General features: G+C 34.0%; 1 long non-coding RNA gene across 1 annotated transcript in view; it reads left to right on the forward strand.

Annotated features, from left to right (window-relative positions):
- Positions 1-17,089, forward strand: part of LOC118444643 (uncharacterized) — a 131,812-nt gene that overhangs the window by 9,020 nt on the left and 105,703 nt on the right. Inside the window, exons 2-3 of the long non-coding RNA XR_014983008.1 lie at positions 2,644-2,778; positions 3,103-3,210. This is a non-coding gene — a long non-coding RNA (uncharacterized LOC118444643). The remainder of the gene's footprint in view (positions 1-2,643; positions 2,779-3,102; positions 3,211-17,089) is intronic.

The raw sequence follows: 17,089 nt of genomic DNA on the forward strand, positions 1-17,089 counted from the left end.
TTAATCGGCAAAAGAAAGATTAAGATTGGTTAACTCTCAGAGATTTGAATGAATTCGGAATAAAAAGAAAATAGAATGTAGGATCATCGTCGAGAGGATGGGCGTTTCAAAAACGAGAAATTACGACCTATGCTTATGACTTTCCTATCTTTCTCGGAGAGAGAGAGAAAGAGAGAGAGAGAGAGAGAGAGAGAGAGAGCGAGAGAGAGATCTTTGAGCTCAGCAGGTTGAATCTACCGAAAACATAAATTCTCAATGTCTTCTCTCATATTTGGATTCAGAAGCTTAGCCCGAAGCAGGAGCAGGAGCAGAGCAAGTTGAAAAATGGTTACCTATATACTCTAATTCCAGTTTCACCGAATTATCATAACGGCCTAGGAAAGCTAAGCCAAAGCCTTATTATGGAGGTCGATTTCTAATTCTCTCTATGCGCTCACCTCCTCGTCTCCATAAATTCATCCATTTATGAGCGTTCTTCTCATGTACCTTACCTATCTACTTTTTTCTTTTTTCTCTTCTTTACCTTCTTTTTTTTTTCCTCTTTTTCATTCCTTTTTTACACGAACGCCGTCAGATTTTTCGACTCGTTTCAGAATCGTTTTTTCTCAATCGATTGTAGCCGGAAGCGATGTCAAAAGAGAATTTTTTTAATGATCGAATAAGAGAGAAACGATTCGATAGGTAATTCGAAAAGATAATTCAAAATGATTTCTTTTTTTTTCATGAGGAAGATCGAATTATTTTTGGATTGATTTTTAAAATAAGAAAGGAGCAGGCCTTTGAGATGGTGCAACTGACTAACAGGTGCCATCGGTTGGATTAACCGGAAGTATAAGCGGCACGGAGGCTTCAGAGCTCGTAGCTGAAAGACGACTCTCTCTCTCTCTCTCTTGATATATATATGTATATATCTTTCTCTCTCTCTCTCTCTCTCTCTCTCTCTCTCTCTCTCTCTCTACTCGAGTGCCTTTAATTACGACTTCGTTCTCGTGTTATTCAGCGCGGTTTATCTTAATTGCGGTAGAATATCGCGTTATCGCCGCGACCTCGACTTCGGCAATCAAGGAAGAAGAAGACGGACAGAGATAGAGATAGCGAAAGAGAGAGAGAGAGAGAGAGAGAGAGAGAGAGAGAAAGAGAGGAGACGAATGAAATAGCAAGATGGATACGTGGCCATTTTATTGCACGCCTTTAAGTTTCTTAGAATTTCCTTCGAATACGAGCCGACACGTGATGTTAAAATATACTTACCTAAGTACTTATGTGGCTTTGTCCTCGAATAAGAAGTTAGACGACAGCGAATAGTTAAATTGTTAGTAAAGATTTTTGTTCATTTTCGAGAGTATACATCTTTGGGAAGCAGCAAGGAGAATGGGGAAAAGGGATGAGTAGGGGGAGTTGCTGGATCGGTGAAAAAAGAATGAAATAAAGGAAAAAAGAGAAGAAAGAGGAAAAAAAGAAAAGAAAAAAGAAAATGTCGACTCGGCTTCTTAGCGAGTAATTTGAAATACTAACGTTATTATAACGTTGCTTACCGGCCCATCGTGGATGATTATGCGGTTAGAGCGTGGCGAGGGGCCATAGAGCGCGACCGGCTACAAAGCACCTGACTTGTAAAGGATGTAGAGCCGTACGTGTCCGTTAATAGCTGACATCGTGAATGGCAGGAATTTCATGCCTTTCCCGAAGCGACAGGTCCCTATCCACCTCTTGCTTTTCTTTCGCTCGTTCTGTGTCATAATGAACGAGACATCTGTATCCTCGATCAGGTGCGCGATTCACGCACATGCATGGCAGAACGAGCGCGATTTCATTCGATTTCATTTCACTTCATTTCATTTCATTTCATTTCATTTCATTTCATTTCATTTCATTCGATTCGATTCGATTCGATTCGATTCGATTCGATTCGATTCTGTTCGATTCGATTCCATTCGATTCCTTCGGAATCGTCATCGACGAGTTCGATCATCCAGGGGAACGATCGACGTGGCACTTCGTTCTCATGAGAAATCTATTCACGACATGATAGAAAACGTTCTATGTACTGTGTCGACTTGATAGCGAAATATTTTTAACTTAAAAGCAAGAGAATAAATTGATTTCGAACGAAGGATTAAATAGATGATGTCAAGAAAAAATTATTACTTTAGAATAACTTATTATAATGGTTAGTTTCGATTAAATTTTCGATTTTTTCTTCGTTCTTTTTTTTTTTCCTTTCTTCTTCTTCTCGTACAATTTTGATACGAGTCATATGTCACACCCTATATTTCGTAATGTCGAAGTATGTATATCGTATTTCATAAATTCACATTTAATTTATATTTCTGCGAAACTATTTATTTTATTATTCATACGTTCATAATTTATAATTGATCATTTGGACTGTGTAGTACAATTATTTATACACATCATGCATATACAAAGATATCTACTCGGGCGATAACGTCATTCATATATACGTAATATACACTATCAACACTTTTCCATATTTTTGAACGTTATTTCCATAAGATTTGCATTAATTCGATTTAATATATCGGTAATTAGTAATAAAGTATACGTGCCGATAACTTCTGTAATATATTTTCTAATATATTTTTTGATTGGTTATATTTCATAGGTAACATTAATTTACAGATTTGCGTAATAAAGAAGAACAGAGTTATGCGCATGCGTGCCGCTAATCCACTTTCGGCGGCTCGAATACTACGCCATGTTAGTTCGTAGACGACAACGAGCTCCACGAATTGCACGTCGTTCTCTTAATTACAGGTTATTATTTTATTATCTTTATCGTTCATCGTCGCCAAGTACATCAATCGATAGCTGATGTAACGATTTTCCGAGCCATTACATTTTCGCGAACAAGATATACAAGGGAAAATGAAATTTACTACTTTGTCAGCGTCTATTTCGTGAATCATTACGTCAGCTATTACATCATATTTCGTGCAACCTTACTTTCCAACCTTTTTTTATGACCACGACTCTCTTTTATCGTCTTTTTGGCGTCTCAAAATGTAATTTAGATCGTTAAGTGATCGATATGATTTAGTACGAAATTGTCATAATGTGTAATTTATGTGTCCTATATAGGTACTTACATATATCAAAATGGTGAACTTTCGAAAAGTAAGAGGACAAGATGGCATAGAAGAGGGATAGAGAATAATGTACCAGACAATGAGATAAGTCGTACGTTGGGTAATATCGATTTTTCATATTTCATCATTATTTTTTCAATAATACTCTATCGAATTTTTTTCTTGTTTCTCGCATATAGACATTTTATTCTATACTAATTATAATTTTATGATTTTCTGATTTTTATCATGTTTTATTAATCAATTACGTGAAGATTTAATGAGTTTGGAGATAATACATCAAAGATTATACGGGGTAGTATTATTTCACATTGATTTGTTTGCTTCATACAGTATACGCATGAAGTTACTTTACTTACTTAAGTCTTTCAGCTTTGATCAAAGTCATAAAAAAAAGCTTTATGTATACATATGTACGTAGATATGTATATACGTACACAAGATTAAGCGATAAGTAACTATGTATGTGTTAAAACTCGGCGCAATGTTTTTGTTGATGTTCCAGGAAATTCTAACTTGCTCAAGAACGTAAACAACAGATGAGCGTTAATTTATAATGCTTATATAGCTCGTAGAATAGTAAGGACATTTGTCCTTGATCAATGAAACGTATTACTTCTCTCTTGGAATATATGTCTTATTTCTCGTATAGCCGAATAATTATCACACATATCGTATATACAAATACACGAATGCGCGTACGCAACGATGGTTTCTTTTTCATATTAGATGTTTTATTTTACTGTAGTATAATTCAATTAATCAATTATCTCGCATATTTTTAGTCGAGTATCCGATAGTCGAGTATACGATAAGTAATTAAAAGGGATCTAATTAATTTATTGCTTTTTTTCTTTTTTTTTTTTTTTATTGAGTAACTTTATTAGTTACTCTTTTTGTCATTTCGTCGATCGTTTTATTTATTTTTTTGAAATACCTTCGGACGAAAACGTAGAAAAAAGACAAGAGATCAATCTTATAACGTTTATAGGTTAGATTGTTAAAGAGAAACACATCATTTATTTCTTTCTTACATTAAGATTTTTATTATAATGTAATCGAATAATTAATTATCATGCATAGTTTTAATCATCAATTAAGCAATCAAAGTAATAAAGTGATTAAAAAGATATGATCAATTTCTAATTTTATTTTTTTTTTTTTTTTTTTTTTCATCAACGATATTATTTTTCTTTTTAATTCGAACATTCTTTAATATTCTTTTTCGAAATATTTTCAATGGAAAATCTGAAAGAAGACAACTAGACAAACGTTAGCTTATATCATTTATGAATTAGGGCGCAAAGAGTGATACCATTTTTGTTAGAAAATACGTCTAACATATACAATATCGACATCTTTGATCGACATCATGAATTTTATTTGTAATATAAACGAATAATTATTATAGATATTTTAAATTAAATATATCGATATAACAATTAAGTAAATCTTATTAGGATATCATTTTTTTTTTTTTTCAATAGTTTACAGTTCACCGTTAGTTTAATCCGTTTATAGATTAAGGCTAATACTTACATTCTTCTTTGCTATAGATCACAGTGTTTATTTCTTTCGAATATATTATGAATATTTATTTTAGTATAACCGTATAATTAATTATCATTCTTATTCGTAATCATCAACTAAATTACCCAATACTAATTAAGAATATATGATTAATATCTATAATTTTGTTCATGAATGATATCAGATATCTTTTTTTTCTTGTTTTTTTTTTTTTTTTTTATCTTGTTCTTTTATTTTTTTTTTCTTTTTTTATTCAAACATTCCGAAATTCGTTTCGAAATATTTTAGAAAGCCATATAAATTCGTCGATTTATAGAGGTCGGGTTGACCGATCGGAAAACAACACTTAACATAGAAAACACATTCGTTTCCGTATGGAGCCGGTAGTGAAACTCGTATGAGACTTTACACGCACACACAAACGTGCGCGCGCGCGCTTATGTATCGATAGAATACACATGTGCAACATAGTTGTTGTATCTGTACGGTTTGACCGTAAATACAGCCGAGGGGGTTTTCCGTTTAGCCGATGATTTACGGCGCGAACGTGTCTCAGAAGGTGTCGATCGCATAATGGCGAGTCCTGTCGCCGTCGATCGCCCGCCGATACGGTAATCACGGGGTGGCATCTACCTGGCCGCGATCATAACGATAATGGTCGCTTCGCGGGGAAGACTTCATCCTACACGCTGTCTACGTTGGATTATGTGCCATTGTGTATCTGCTTCCTAGCTCTCCGATATACCTACGTAATTTTTCTTTTCTCCCTTTTTTCTTTTCTTCTCTTTTTCCCGACCATCAAACAAAACGTCCTATACCTCGATCTATTCTACCTATTATTTACGATTTCGTTGGACTCCTTCCAGAGAATAACGATCGATACAAACTCATGAATTTATTTCGTAGAAATAAGAAAGATCGAGGTGCCAATCACATAATTTTAATACATACAATATATATATATATATATATATATATATATATATATATATATAACGTACTGTTGCTATCGAGTTCTTCTCGATTAATGACCTCAATATGGGGTCACTTTCGAATCTTTCTTGTTTCTGGGGGAAAGCAGATAAAATCGTTCAATATCTACTTATATATTTTTCATAGAATGCATGTACGTATTCTGGTGTATATAATTGTAAGTGTATATATATATATTATATATATATATATATATATTTATGTGTATATAATATATATTTAAATATACATATATGTCGTAGAGGCGAACTAATTATCGAATTTCTAATAGCGCTTGATACGTTCAATATTTTTACGTTACATTCCTTTCTTTCTCTCTCACTATCTCAAGTTACGAGATCCAGCACGAGTTACGTCGTCATTATTTACAAACCAATGATTGGTGAGCATCGGTTCATACGTCAAAAAAGGAGAGACGGCTATCTAAAAATCTCCAAAATTGACAGCAATTTGCGACGGTTGTAATCTTTAGTCCTCTTCATTCACACCAGCCAAGCACAAGAGAGAGAGAGAGAGAGAGAGAGAGAGAGAGAGAGAGAGAGAGAGAAAGAAAGAAAGAAAGAAAGAGTTCCGTGTATATAGTGTACATATATATCTCTACAATATACATATACATTAGCTTCACATAGGTAGATATATGTACGTATTGTATATAACCGTCATTATCATCGAGCGAATTCTCTCTCGCTCGCTCGAGCGAGTCCGTCCGCCACGCTGCTACGTGATCGGTATGGTGTTACAGCAATTTCTATAATATTGCGCACCTTTCTGTCCTCTCTTCGTCGTTGTCTTCGTCCTCGCCGTTGTCGTCGTCGTCATCGTTGTTGCTGTTGTTGTTGTTGTTGTTGTTGTTATTGTTATTGGCGTACGTGAGCAACGTTGTGTCCCGAGTTCTTCTTCTCGACTAACAATAAGGAATCTTTAAGGGCCCTGTATAATTTAGCCGCCGTCGTGGCAAGCTTTAAAAGACGAGTCTCGTGTATCCACCTTCGCGCCTGGCGAGAGCGCGTGCTCGTACCAGCCGCAATTATTATACGTGTCTCGTACTCGCGAGTGTAAACCAATTAAGGCGCCCGTGCAAACCTTAGAAGCTACGTTTTCTTCTTCTTCTTCGTCTCCTTCTTGGTCTTCTTTTTCATCTTCTTCTTCGTCTTCTTCTTCTTCTTCTTCTTCTTCGAATTCGCGCATCCACTCGGATATCGCTCTACCATGTCTTGTTATATACTTATGGTTTATTTACTTTTCTCAAGCTTGTAATCGTTTTAATTTGAGATTGTCTGTTCTAGATAGATTTTATGAATATTTGTTTATTAATGATTTACGAATAGGAAGAGATTAGAAGATTCTCTTTTGTGTATATGTGTGTGTGTGTGTGTGTGTGTGTTTGAAATTGGCAGATATTTAATATTCAATATTTAAATATATGATAACGTGTAGGTTAGCAATAAATATTTTTTATTGAAAATTCTAAATAATTAAATTAGAAGACTAGGAGCAAAAAAAATTTTAACAGAGAAATGTTATTCGACGTACTTTATTATACGATTTTATTTGATTGTCTTTTTTTGTTTCTCTCTAATTTATATCGTTTTAATTTAAGATTGTCGATTTTAGATAGAATTTAAGAATGTTGGTTTATTTTTATGGTTTGAAAATAAAAAGAGATTAAAAAATTCCAAGTATATGTGTATAGGAATTGGCCGACTTTTATTTCAGTATCTAAATATATGATAATGCTTTAGATAGGTACATAGTATTTATGATTGTAAATATAATATAATTAAATTAAAAGATTAAAATCGAAAAAAGCTTTAATAGAGAGATATCATTCTTTTGACATATTTTATCGTATGATTTTATTCGTGTGTTATTCTTTTTTATTATCGTACTTATACATAATAGTTTTAACTTGATCGTTTTAATGATCGATCGTTTAGAATTAAACATTCTATCTTAGATAAATTTTAAGAATATCGATTTATTTTATATGCTTTAAGAAAAGAAAGAGATTAAAAGATCATACATGTGCGTGGATATTGACCGATTTTTATTATTTAGTATCTATATATTTATATATATGATAATGTTTCAGTATATATTTTTTATATTAAAAATATAATATAATTAAATTAGAAGATTGAGAAAGAAAAGAATTTAACATAGTGATATCCTTCCAATCGACCTATTTTATTTTATATGGTTTTATTCGAGTATATTCTTTTTTCTCCTTCTCGAGCTTGCAATCGTTTTAATTTAAGATTACTTGCGTTCGATAGATTCTAAGATTATCCTTCTTTTTTTATGTTCTAATAGTAGGAAGATTAGAGAGATATGTATAAAGTTTATTTTTAATCGAAACATTCAATATGATTAAATTAAAAGATTAGGAACGAAAAAAGTTTTAACAGATATATATTGATTCGTTCGGCGTATTTTATTATACGATTTTATTCGAGTGTTTTTTTTCCTTCTTTTCTGTTTCTTTCTTGCTTTTTCTTTTTACTTCTTTTTTTCTTCTTTTTTTTTTTTCTTTTTTTTTCTTTTTTTTTTTTTTTATTTCGTTTTCGGCATTCTCACGCGCGTGATGTCTCCATGACGAGATTAATTTCAAAGGACGATTTCGGTGCGGTTATTTCAAAATTTCTAGCACGGAGATAAGCTCGGTCACATTTCACGCGAACCATTGCGTACGCATCACGGTGCCGAGAAATCATAGCTATTAATGCCGCGGCAAAGATGTCTTCGTATTTAAAGACAGTAACTATAAGTCATTGAGTAATCGACAGGCGGTCATTGAGTGTTAGTGCGGGAGTGACGGTTCGTTGTGGCGTCATCACGTGGGAAACTGCGAGTGAAAGTTTTAAAATGTTAGCCGCTTATATTTCATCCGATTTTACCATCGGTCGTATATCGGTCGCGTTTCTTCGATCGGCATCGTTTCATCTTTTTTTTTTTTTTCTTTACTTCTTCTTTCTCTTCTTTTTTTTTCTCTTTATTTACATTTCTTCTTTTTTTTCTTTTTTTTTTTTTTTTTTTATATATATCGTGCTCTCGTCAGTATTATTAATGAATTATCGCCAAGTATCGAGCCGTTCGACGATACGATTTTCTTATTCATTTTAAAAGTTCTTCCACGAAACGGATAAAATGAAATATTACTGGATTAGTGAGAGTGGCCTGCATAGTGAGAAGAGAACTGACATAATTGCGTTCTTACTGGTAGAACGATATAAAGGTAAAAGGCAAGTTGGTAAATGTATAATAATATCTCGAAACGATCGACTATCGGTTGCAACGTTCTTTGAAAAAAAAAAAAAAAAAAGAAAAAAGAAAAAAAAAAGAAAGAAAAGAAAAAATAAAAACTTGCTCGAATAAATCATAAATTATTGTGCGACTTGTAACTCCGACGGCCATAATTCACGATCGACTTAAATATGGCCTGGTTATTTCTGACAAAAATTTATGTCAACTTATCTATAGCAATGATAATAATAATAATAATAATAATAATAACAATAATAATAATAATAATAATAATAATAATAATAATAATAATAATATTTATTATACCGGTTAAATCCTTCGATAAAATTAAATACTAATACAGAGAAAGATTTGTATATATGAAAGAAGGAATAAATTATTTATGATCGGAGAATTAGTGTTGAGTTACCTAATACAATTTTCGCATGGTTTTAAAAACGTAAAAAGAATCAAGTAGATTGACGATTAAAAATCGAATCGATATAATTGTTTGCGGGAATATTGATTACGTTCAGAGATGTATGAATATACCATAGAAATTTCATAAATACTTTAGGTAAAATATCGAGTATCATAAGTTCAAGAATATCAGGTCAGTCGATGTAATTATTCACTATTTTAAAGATAAGCTTAGATTAGCTTAGATATATGTATGTGAGTCTATGCTGAATAAGTTTTCTAGTTAATAGTTCAAGAGCAATTAAGATTGGATCGTAATCATGTTTTCGAAATAAATTTGTCAATTTTATGGGAGACAAATTTATATTGGATTTTTTTCTATTGTATAAATAGTATTCAAAATGTGCTAGTACAAGAGCGTGGTAAAATTGATTTTTGTTTTCAATGTTTTAACATTATTTTAAAATTTTGATGACAATCTCACGATGAAATTGCAGATATAGCTATATATACGTATATATATTATAAACTGAAAATAATAAAATAATAACTTGTTTGCAATGTATCGTAAATGATAGAGTAGAACTAAACGTGATTTCAATATATCGCACAACGATGATGTCATACAGAAATCAAGATAATGTTATCGATTGTATAATGATATAATAATAGTTGTGTTCGCTTACGATAGAAACATACAAAATTACTTTAGCTTTTAGATTCGTATGATTAGATTTATGTCAATTAGTTGATGTTCGTTTTGTTGTAGATTAGTATCATTTAAATTTAGATTTAATTTTATGAAATATTTCCAAGTTGTAGGCCATAATTTACAAACAGATCGTGTTTAATGAGAGATGTAATGTCATTAATAAAAATATATTGAATAAATGATGATCCAAGTGAGTGGCCCTGTGGCACGTCAGATCAGACCTCGATCTCTCTGGAGTATTCATTTCTATATCTGAGACAGTGAGAGAGAGAGAGAGAGAGAGAGAGAGAGAGAGAGAGAGAGAGAGAGAGAAAGTTCGATATATCTAGGACAGTACATTTCCCATTATGACGAATGATTTTAATTTATTTATTATGATTACATGGCTAATAAAGTCAAAAGTTTTGCGGAAGTTTATATATATAATATCAATCTCTGATAATAATTATTCGAATTCATGTGCAATATAATTGGTAAAATAATGTGAGATTAGTAAGAGCCGATTAAAAAAGGATTAAAAGAAAAGTTATATTGCTCATTAAAAATGAGGTGTTTAATTAGCGATAAGAATTTTTTTTTCTGTGACTAATTATAAGCCGTCTAATATTTTAGTTATAATATTTATAATTTGAAGATTGATTTGTAATTGGTAATATGGGAGTAAACCATAGTAATCTGATCCTTATTTTTTTCTTTTTTTTTTCTTTTTTTTTGTTAACATTTAATCCCTTTAATTTTTTATAACTTTCAATTCTATTGAATTATATTATAGCATTTTTTAAATAATGTCTTATAGAGTCTGTGCGAATTCTAGCAAACGCTGCAATAATATTTACAAATACTATGAGCTAGTTTTTTCATCCTCAATCAATTCAATAACATTCTTGATGAATCAATGCAAGGTGATAAATGTAGCATGATGGATAATAAATCTATCGCAATAGAAGTATTAACAAAATTAACAAATAGAAATAGAGAATAGGAGGCCCTATAAGATCTATACTCGGGAATATTGCGTTTAATCCCGTAATAATTGCTATAAATAAAATTTTTCTGAGACATATTAAATAGATTAAAGTATTCGAGTGAATGAGTCAGTAATTATTATCATCTCAGATATTTATTTATCACCATTAGTTTTGGTTTTATGGAAAAAATACTCAGAATAAAGTTACGTTATTTCGAAGGGTACAATCTGACGATGTGAAGAATTTTTTTTTTCTTTTTTAATAATTTTTCGAAGATAATTGAGTGAAAATACAAAGTGTACCATAAGCAATATCAAGAAATATCATTCAATATTTGGTTTGATCGGAAATTGAGCATTTTATTTTGTACTCTTCAAATATTTGACACATGAAATCATGAAACTACTCAATATAGTTTCTTTTTTTTTTCTATTACTCCTAACAAAGAAGATATTCAACTGACCTTTGATTTAGAATCAACCTATACTCCGAACGTTAGATTTAAATAGACGAAAGCTTGACACAGACAGGTTGTATTCAGGTATTTTTTCAAAGTCTATTAGCTTTCAAACAGGTTGATGTAGAGGAATTGATGTGGCTGATGAACTCATTCACAGCCTCGGAGAGGAGGTATGAGAAGGATGGAAGGAGGGGGATGGGACGTGACGAGGAAGAAGAAAAAGGATTTTGATAAAGTTCCCTTTTCTAGATTACAAAATATTAAGCAATTATTCGATCTCTATGTTCTCTATCTATAATATCAGTGATTATGTCCACTTCATTCAAATAAATGAAGTATCGTCACGACAAATTATTGTTCTAGATAGTCTATCCTTTATTATATAGGTGTTATAAGTAGCAGACTTGAAAGTCCCTTTTGATGAGACACGTTCTTAATACCACTCATGCAATTTTTCTCTGATCTCTTTCATTTTCTAATTCAGATTTTATAATATCCTGAATTATTTTAAAAGATTCGACCTGGATTATGTTTTTTTTTTTTTTCTATTTTTGATATAGCTTATGTTTCGTACGGTTTAAGAATTTGTTATCGATCTAAGAATGAACAATTCGTGAACAACAAGATTAATGCGAACCAGTATCGCAAATGTCACAGTTGATTGGATATTAGCCAGTTGTATAGAACAAATCTTGCACATCGTTTTCACCGTGTTGATTAGTATTAAATTACGCAAGCTTGACAAAATGTCAAAGAAAGAAGAGAGGTGATTTAAAAGTAATGAACGTTAATTACGGCGAATTCCGAGTCAAGGGTGAATAGGTAAACGGGTCTGCACGTGTCGTAGGGGTCAAATAAATATACCTGTGGTATTTAAACAATTCTTGGAATTGTGACATACCACTATGTAATGATAGGAAATATGGCAGTGTTTACTTAATTACTTTTGAACTAGGATTATTGCGCACGTACATATGTACATTTATTGCGTTGAATCTGGTATCATTGAAAGAATTAACAGTAGATTTCTTTTGGAATCTTTTAGAGTTCGATCGTCCTCAAAACGTCATTTGTTATGGATCAATTTGTCATATAAAAAATCATTCTTATCGTCATCCAACTATCACCTAATCATCATCTTATCATTACCCAACTATCATCTAAATATTTGTACTCTGGGGATCTCGTTCTCTAATTTTTCATTGTTCTCAAAAATAAATAATTCCTTTGTTTTCTTGAAAATTGGTACTCATGGGTTGTTGTTGATTGTTCCGTAATAATCATGGAGAATATCAAATCGAATGCGATGGGCAAACTTTGAAAGATTCTGAAAGAAGCATATTATCGGTGTTTTCAATAATAACAGGATCGATGTAACAAGTGTGTCTGTCCGTGTGTAAATGTCTGTGTACGCATGCAGACAGATTCTACATCGAAGGTGAGTAGGTTAGCGTTGCCATATGTCTTACCAATTACTGTCCTATACCACAATCCCAGGAACTTTTTGATTGCTCTACGTATGAACAAATAATATATTACATTTATAGTAATTATAAAAATATGCTACCAAAAATAAAAATAATTGAAGTTTATAATGAGTTAGGTATTTATCCGTACGACAGCAACATACGCAAACACTGACTATAATATGAGACAGATAATAATAATAATAATAATAATAATAATAATAATAATAATAATAATAATAATAACGATAATAATAATAATAATAATCATTTTGGCAAATCTTCGACGTCGTTGACGTTGTCGTCGTCGTTGTCGTCGATCGTCGTTATAATCATTATAACGCCGATTCGTATACCGTTCTTATGAATTTTATTCAGTCTGGTTGCTTTCATATACGTTGACCCGTTGAAATTTTCATACGAATCGTGTAATTATTTCTTGTAGGAATTCCACGATCGGTGGATAGCATCAATAATTTATTTCAAATTCTGATCGTATTGAATTCGGTAACCATTTACAAAGTTGGTTGACAGAGAGAGAGAGAGAGAGAGAGAGAGAGAGAGAGAGAGAGAGAGAGAGAAGGACAGTCAGACAAACAAATATATAGAGAGACAGATAAAGAAAGAAAAAGAAAATGAAAGAGAGAAAAAGAGAGAGAGAGAGAGAGAGAGAGAGAGAGAGAGAGAAAGATAGTCATACAAATATAGATAGGCAGACTAAGAAAAAAGAAAGAAAAGAAAGAGAAAGATAGAGAGAGAGACGACAACAGTAGTAGCTTAACGAGGAATTCGGCCGGTTAATCTCGGAAAAATCTGATCCATGCTGTTAATAGGATAAAAGGAGTATAAATAAAATAAAATAAAAAAAGAAAAGGAAAAAAAAGGAGGTAAGAAAAAAGTAGAGAGAGGAGGAGAGAGAGAGAGAAAAAACAGGGTCGTAAGTTTCTACAACCACCGCCGCCACCGCTGCCGCCCCCGATTTAGCTTGCGATAGGAATTCTCTTTCTCACGATCACGATGAAATTATCGTTTGGACGTGATCACGGAAAAGAAGGTAGAAAAAGAAGAAAGAAGGGAAGGAAGAAGGAAAGAAAAAAAGGACAAGAAAAAGCGGTGAAAAAGAAGGAAAAAAAAACGAAAACAAAAATAAAGAAGCGTTATCGTCCGTGGATAGGGCGTTATAACGAGGAGGCACGTACCGAAAAGACTAACCCAAAAGGTAAAGGGATGGAGGGAAGAATATGGACCACCCCTCCTTCCTTTTTCTCTCTCTCTCTCTCTCTCTCTCTTTCTTTCTTTCTCTCTTTCTTTCGAAGCCAGGGACCAGAATTATTTATGCCCACAGCTGGAAAGAGAGAGGGGCTGCCGGCGCTGCCGCTTCTGGTCCATCGTCGTCGTAACTCAAGTTAGAAAACAACGAGGCCGTGTAAGCGGTTATGTATCCAGGTAGCGGTAAATTAGTGGCACGGCCCACGAATTTCGTTCGCGATGGAGAAAGAGAGAGAGAGAGAGAGAGAGAGAAAGAGAGAGAGAGAAAAAGGGTCTTCCTTAAGAGAAGAAGATGGTCGACGCTCGCGAGGACGTCCCGTGGCGAGGCCAGGCACTCCTGATTAAAATTACTCTCCCCAAGATCCGCCGAGATTTCCGCGGCGAAATTTATGAAATTGTCCCGGTTTATTGTTTTAAATGAGCCTACGTTCTCGAAAAGATCACGCTCGGATAAGGAAGGAATATACTGTAAATCCAAAAGGGTGGAGAAGTAGGGAGCAGCGGGGGTGGACGACCCCCTAGAGAGTTGACCCCTACTCTCGTATCTTTTTTTCCACTGACTGTTTCTCTCTCTCTCTCTCTCTCTCTCACATTCGTGAAAATCCATTTCGTCGAGTCTTTTTAACGACGTACGTAAGCAAATGAGATTGATGGTCGATATTTACGAGCGAACAAGAATAAACGTCGGCTAACCTTCGTTCGTGTCTCAGGACTTTAATTCCGCGTTTCTTGTAATTGACCGAACTCGCAATTAATCTTGAGATTAATCTTTATAAATTGCGACGTGCGTACTGCTTCGTTCGAGTTTATATATATATATATATATATATATATATATATATATATATACATAGAGAGAAAGAAGAGGGATGGGACTGTTAAAGTTATAGACATATAAACTGTTAGATGCCGCGAGAAGTGGTTGGCTCGTTGGCGAGTATGTAGATGTACATATATATCGTGAGAAAATGATGGAATCCAATCGAATATGAATCCCATAGAGGGGAGGGGAGACGGCAGGTGCGGATCCAAGGGTGCCAATCATCTAACACGACGAACACGTTCGATGATAGTACAACTATCGTATCTCTTTTTCCTTCTCTCTTCTCTCTCTCTTTCTCTTTCTCTCTCTCTTTTTCTTTCTTTCTCTCTGCCTGTCTCTCTTTTTTTCCATATCTCGCGCTCGAGTTTGACTCAATATCAATCTAATTTATCCTACGAGCCTGGTTTCGCTCGTATAACGGTCCGAAGACGGCATGGGAATCGTGCCAAGATCGGCACCAACTCTCTCGGCTCGGGACAGACGGAACGAGGCGTAAACCTTTGCCTCTCTATGTGCGATAGCTCTCGCTTTACGATTCGCAACGCTCAACGTCGTTCGAAGAAGGAAGATGGAGGTTCTCAATAACGGTTCGATCTCTATCATCGAACTCGAGACGTTTAGAAAATTGCAAGCACGAGCGTTCTACGGAATGGCTAAGGTAATGGGATGTTGTTCTATTATGAAAAAGTATAACCGTGAATTTGTAGAATTTATTACAAGTTAGAGGTTAGACGAGATGAGAAAAGTAAGTACGACGTAACCTTTGTACATTCTTCGTTAGAGGATTTTTTTTTGAAAATCTCTCTCTCTCTCTCTCTCTCTCTCTCTTTTCCTCTAGGGCGCACGTGCGCGCGCATACACTATCTGTGCGTGTCTATCATCGGGAATAAACGTAGCGAGTATATAGCGTCGTCATTTGGCGTCTCTTCTCAACGGAAAGAACTTGAAAAGGAAGAAGAGAAAGAAGAAGAAGTTCGCTGACTAGCTTGGTTAGCTAGCTAGCTAGGCTAGCTCGCGGCTTCAAGTCACGAGGATCGTGTTCCCTGGGGGCTTTTTCTTCTAACGACGCCGACGAGAAGAAAGAAGAAGGGTTGTGAGTAAAAGAGAGGAGAGAAGAACGGAGGGGGAGTCCGATTAATAAATTCGCAACGTCCACTTCCGGTAACCGTAGCGCGTGTCCCATTAGTTTCTTAAGACTCGGCCTAAAGAGAAATTAAATACAGCGTCACAAAGATGGGTGTCGGCTTGGTTGGGACCCCATGCCGAGTACCCTGGCTCATAATGAACGCTCGCAACATCGTTCTTAAGCGTAATGCCTTTGCCGCGTTGCGTTTGTGCGAAGATACGCGTGTACCTAACTAGGCAGGTAGATATCTACCTACCTGTGTACTCTGTAAAGGCGTGTACTTATTTACACGCGTGCGAGTATCATCGCGATAAGCGAGGACCTTTCGAACCTTAACGTTCGACTCAACAACGACCAACTCTATTAATTAACGCTTTGCTATCTTATTCATTTTCTTATTGATAGAAATATATGCGTTTACTCGACGCATAAACCCTCTGGCATTATTCTCAAATCAATGGAAGAATAATCTTAGCGCCACTTATCTCTTTCCCCGTATTCCTCGAATCTATATCGATTATATCGTCGATACATTTTCGAGTTTAAAAGTGAAAGAAATAAAATGGAAAAGGATAATAGTGAGATCGAGATGATATCAATCGTCGTCATTCTTGAGGATTCTCGTTTGAATATATATTACGTCGTCTACTTTTATTTCTTCTTCTATTTCTTCATCTTTTTTTTCCTCCTTTTCTTTATAATATTTATTCGATAATATTTCTTCTTTATAATATTACTTCTCGAATAGTTTATAGTACTGAATTTTACAACGGCGGCAATTAAAATCTTCTTCCATTCTATCTCCCGCCCTTCCATCTTTCTTCCTCTCTTAGTACGCCTTTTCTTCGCAATGTCGTTCTATTCCGGCTCAAGTAAAAATTCTCTCCTGGTCTTAACAATAACTCAGTACATTTATTTACTCGACTGTCATCGGTTAATTAATGATTCTTTGATAATACAACGTGATTT

The sequence above is a fragment of the Vespa mandarinia genome, chromosome 15 (assembly GCF_050613455.1).
Source record: "Vespa mandarinia isolate Hongniang chromosome 15, ASM5061345v1, whole genome shotgun sequence".
In the NCBI taxonomy this organism is placed as follows: Eukaryota; Metazoa; Arthropoda; class Insecta; order Hymenoptera; family Vespidae; genus Vespa; species Vespa mandarinia.